Here is a 5,585-nt window from a genome sequence, read left to right as displayed (position 1 = left end):
GATCAGCGCACCTGTAACACAGTGAAACTGAAACGCAACACACCTACTACAATCGGGAAGTGTGCTGAATTTGAGGTTCACAGAACAGACAGTGCGCTGGACCAAGTACAAGACTTTGATTGGGTTCCGGGTCACAGTTTGCAGTTCAGTTCAGGGATTTTGGCCGAGCAAGTGGTAATCAGTAAATCAATCACAGGGATAGATCTAAGGAGGTTACTAGAGCCACCACAAGGGCAATTAGAGAGCTTGTAAATCAATTGTTTAATTCATAAACAAAACCCGGAGATTGACTGAAGCAGTGTTGATCTACTTTGCACTTGCATAGCAAATGCAGTTCAAAGGCTAACTGGCTTTACTTCAGGCTCCGTATGTAAGTTTATAAAGTAACCAAATGTAGATGAACAAACAATCTACTCGGTCCCCAACGGAGTTGCCATTTTGTTACCGGAAATAGTGTCTATGCAGAACTGCTAATCCCACTAAGGCTGGTAGCTACCTTAGAAACAAACAAAGTAAAACTACTTTCATTTTCCTTTATGAAAGATAAATGAGAGAACAATAAAGGAGACCAACCTCTGTCTTGTGCTTGGTTCCTTGCTCGATTCCTCTCTCTTCTGATAGTCCTTTGCTACTTGCTTTCTTGCATACCCAGCTTCATAGAGTACCTATAGAATCAAAGCAGCATAACACTATACAAGAACATAGATCTATTATCATAAGCAATATAGGATCAGATGTATATTAACCATACAAATGCATAAAACATAAATCATACAAGAGTATGGAGGAAAACTTGAATAGCTTTATTGATAATCAAGAAAGAGACAAGAGAATTACAACCAATTGTTCTAACCCAGCATCATCCTCTCAGGAATAAGCCCTTCTTCACCTCATGAAAAGCTTATATCACCCAACACTATGATTTTGCACCAATAAACCAGCAACACTTCCTTACAAGATACAAAATTCCAGCCCCCAACCTCCGGATCTCTGGGATGAGAGATCTATATATAGATATTTGCAGAGGTGTGAGTCAGCTCTGGGTTTTTGATTAGTGTCTTCTCTCTGATAGTTCTTGATTCCACTTGGAGATCTCATTGATCTCTTACTCATCCTTTGGTGATTCTGAGAGGCAAGTGTCCTAGGAGAAGTTTCTGGAAGATTCCAAGATCATCCACTTAGCAAATTGCTTCCGCCATTTGTCTACTCTCGTCCATAGCACCCCATAGAAGGGCTTTTTGAAATGCATCGCACTTCTCGTGTGTACAAGGTGAGATGCATCGCACCCTAGTCGTGGAGCAAGTGAGATGATCCAGTTTTGACCAGTTCTGAGTAGTTTTTCATGGAGAACTTCTGGGAGATGATGTAATCAGCTGACCTTGTTCCTTTAGGTTATGAAACAACACTTTTAGGGACTTAGGAGCCCTTTGTTTATGGACATGTTTGATTGGGGTTGCAATGCCCAAAAATGTCTATAACAGTGTTGCCGCCCCATTTTGAACTGGGGTCCAATGTGGCAATACCTTTAAATACAGAAGATAATCAGGCTCCACACCCAACAGGTGAAATTAAGGGACTATTTCCTAATCCTTCGATACCTTTGTAGATCTTTCCGCTCCACGTCATTCCAATCATTAATGTATTCTCATAACCCGCTTTTCACATAACAACATCTTAATCCAGGTATTTAGGGATTTAATGTACCTACCTCGCAATCCTTTGAGAAAACGTCATTCTGCTTTGTTAGAACTCACGATTGTGTCTATCATGAACTCAGTGATAAATCCCCCTATTATCCAGTCAAGCCAATGGTTCACAACCCGTGTGATCTTATCTACTAATGCCTCTAGCCTGCACACTAACTCCGGAGTCCACACTATCAATTGATCAAACTTATACCTTCCTTGGATGTCGGCTGACCTTACGATCCAATCATACAACTCTGAAGAGAAGGATACAAAGAAGATCTCATGGATTTCTATATATACGTAGCGATCCAGCCACCTCTTATCAGATATCTATAGAGTTTTGTTTTCCTGTGTCACAAACTCGTGAAGCTTCTGATCCAACCAATATTCAATTTCCTTCTTCTTAGGATTCCAGTGTTTCGACATCATACATCCCTTAGGCAGATCCTGGTCTCGACAACGGAACCATTTGTTGGCTTGTTGGGGCCTGACCCAGGTTCAAAAGTGATTTAGCCAAACAAATCCCAAAACTACTGGACCTTTCGGGAATAGTCTGTGGTACGCGGGCTAAGGTCTCACTTGAAGTAGTATGGGAGAGTGCTTGAACTAGGTTTCTGCACCCGAGGGATATCGTGATGTAGTTTGGGAAGTTCGTGAACCAATCCTGTGCGCTCGTACAACTCTGTGCGGCTGTCTGACCTTCATGAAGCTCTGTGAAGAGTAAAAAGAGGCACGGTCTAGATCCGGTAATCTTACGGTGTTATTAGTCTAGATCTTAACTTAATTTTGTGGGTCCAATATTCTTATCAATCATTCAAAATTCATAATAAGTGTGCGTAATCACAAATTGTAAGGAGATGCATAAACATATAATAAAAGCATAAACATATAGATCTATGAATAGATGCACAATATTTCTGAATCAACTTAGCTTTTATTAAACTTCTGTTCTATTACAATCCCAACTCCGCCCTGTGCACTCAGCTGCAAGGGTCTGTGCACACAATTGTGGACTCTACTAGGCCTCTACGCACACAGTTGCAGAGCCTCTTCCTATTCCTACAACCCAAGACTCAGAATTATAGACTCAGAGTGAATATCGCATTCAAAAACCCATATCACTTAAGATCACATCTAAAAACTACCTTCTACACTTAGAGCCTCACTCTATTTATACATTCCCATGGTCCACAGACCATGGGTAGGCCAACACATTCTATATTAAATTACAATATTTTAGGGTGGATAACCCAAGACTCTCACGCTCCGCACCTGCATTTCGCGGGGTCTTACATTACTTTTGACCCAAAATTCAGGCTACAAGCCCCAAAAATCCATTGCCCAACATGTGCTGCGCATCTGTGGGTTGGCATTGTGCATTGAGAAAAAGGGCCAGAAAGGCCTAAAACTTCATAAAAACTTCCCAAGGTGCCCTCTCTTCATTCATACAAGTAAGTTTTCCTCCCATACTACATTGTTGGTTTCCAATCAAACTTTTAAACATAATCCCCATGGTGAATGTGAAACCCTAAATTCTCCCTTGGTTATGCCTAAACCATAAACCCCAATTTTTCCTTCCATCACCTATCATTATAACTCTAAATTCTTTCCCTATATCATTCCATAACATCCACATCCCTTTATCCCTCTTTCCAAACAACAATATCTCAAACAAACCAAGCCCTCCCTCTCACTTTCATAATTCATATCCTTCCCTTCCTTTTCTAGTCTACCAAGACACCTCATAAGGTCATCTCCCATCCCCTCACTCCTAAATCACTCTTGCTCATTCCCTTTATCCCTTTTCTTGAAGTGTACAACCTCAAATTTGAAAACATGGATAGAGAAGACAAAGACTATGAGGAGGAGGAAAACACCGGCAGTGACAGTTTAGCAGATAGACCTAGGCATCAGAGAAAACCACACAAGGGAGGCATAATTATTAGGGAGGAGCCATCAAAGCTCAAAGAATTGCAGGCCTCTCAGTTAGTTTTCACGTGTTTCAGACATCTAGGGTGCTATGAGTTCTGTGAGCAGGTAGAGAGAGTTCAACACCACCCTAAGCTCACCAGGATTTTTGTAGCTCATCTTTAGGACAACAAGGTGACTCTTGCTGGGGTGACATTCACAGTCTCACCTACCATTATTGTGTATGCCACCAGGATTTTGAATGTAGGGGAGAGGTGGTACAAGGCATAAGACCTGGATGAACACTATTATGAGCCTTATATCAAACCAAGGTACAAAATGAGGGAAAAATACTTTTTCCTTTCAGATTCCTTGAGGACAAGTATGCCCCATGATGAAAATCATTATGAAATATTTCACTTGTGAGGGAAGATTTTCCAGGCTGTACACCTATCACATTAGGCTTCTCATGCATTTTACCAAGGTGAGGATGTTAAACCTCCCTTATTTCTTGTTCAGGAATATTGAGAAGATGGCCCATTTTGTGCAAAAAAATCCATACCCTCAATAGATGAGTAGTCTCTATCATTATTCCCTGATCAAGATGATTGTGCTTCATCATATTAGTCTCCTCAACATCTCTTGGGAGACATTTATTGCTCATGACATCTTTAGGGGTCTTCAAATTCCTCCACCGATGTCTCAAGAAGTAGGGGTACCTTCTAGCAGTGCTCAGGTGAAAACAGATGAAGAGGCCAAAGAGACTAGAGCTACTGAGGTGCCCAGGGCTTATGTGACATATCATAGGGGCACAAGGAGATTGTTTTTAGCTGATAGGCAAGTGTTTGCTCCACAAGCCGTGGAAGGGATCTTGCTTTCTTCATCAACCCATAAGCAAATTCTTGCTCCACAGGATGTGGGAGGGGCTTTGCCTTCTTCATCAACACAATAGGTACAAGTGCAGTAGCTACAAAAGGGAAAGGAAAAGATGCCAAAGGAAAGTCTTGATGATGAGAAGGAAGAGAGGAAATTTGATTTGATATAGCATAATGAGCTGGAGCAACGTTATACTCATCATGGCACGGAAATAAGTGACTTAGAGGCTCAGGATGAAGAAACAATAAAGGACATCATAATATAGGAAAAGGAGGCTCAAGTCCAAGCATCGATGGAAAATTTGGAGAGTGCCAACTATGTCATCACATATTTGGAACAAGAGAACAAGCAATTGAGTGACAAGCACGTCCTCAAGGAGATGGAACTTCTCAAGGTAAAACGACAAAGTGACAAAGAGGCACAGGTCACTTTGACTCCTATTGAGAAGGAAATTGAGATGATAGAGAGACTTGGCTTGAGAGAGTCAATTTTCACCTAGAGAAGCTGATGCAAAAAGCCAGTAGGAACAACCAAATGATGAGCCACATGGCCTACCATTATAGGGTTCAAAACAAAATTTGCAACATGAGGGTCAAAAAGATGAAAGCTAGGCTAAGGCAGGCTCTAAAAGGCAAAAAGGAGGAGGATAGGCTTAGGTTGCTTGTTGAAGCTTCCTTGGCTCATCAAGATACTTGATGATGGTGCTTCTCACCAATTTTGGTCAAGTTTGGAAGAGTTTTTGTCATTTGCAAATTTTGAAATTTTAAACATAGAAAATCAGGCTCAACGCGCAACGCCACTGGCGCTGCGCTTTTCCTAGGGGAACCCAATGCACAAATGGCTTGCATTTTTCGATTCAGAGTGATGAGTACATGAACCCTATTGATTTTCTAAGTTTTTGGGGAGAACTGGTCTACCAAAAGGTCAAAAAACACCCTAAAAATGACCTTTCTGCCAATTTTTGGACACACGGAAGCAATCTTGGGAGAATCTCATTTTGAGGGATCAAATGAGCTTCGAATGAGGAAATTATAGGTGTTTTGGAAAGTAGACTTGAATACCTTTCTAATGAGCTATCATGAGTTCGATTGGGATTCCAGTAAGGTCTCCAGA

The sequence above is a fragment of the Pinus tabuliformis genome, chromosome 3_1, assembly GCF_031772625.1.
Source record: "Pinus tabuliformis cultivar Carrire ecotype Pingquan chromosome 3_1, CPIR1, whole genome shotgun sequence".
Taxonomy (NCBI): Eukaryota; Viridiplantae; Streptophyta; class Pinopsida; order Pinales; family Pinaceae; genus Pinus; species Pinus tabuliformis.
The sequence above is the reverse complement of the archived record's forward strand: the minus strand, read 5'-3'. Positions refer to the sequence as shown.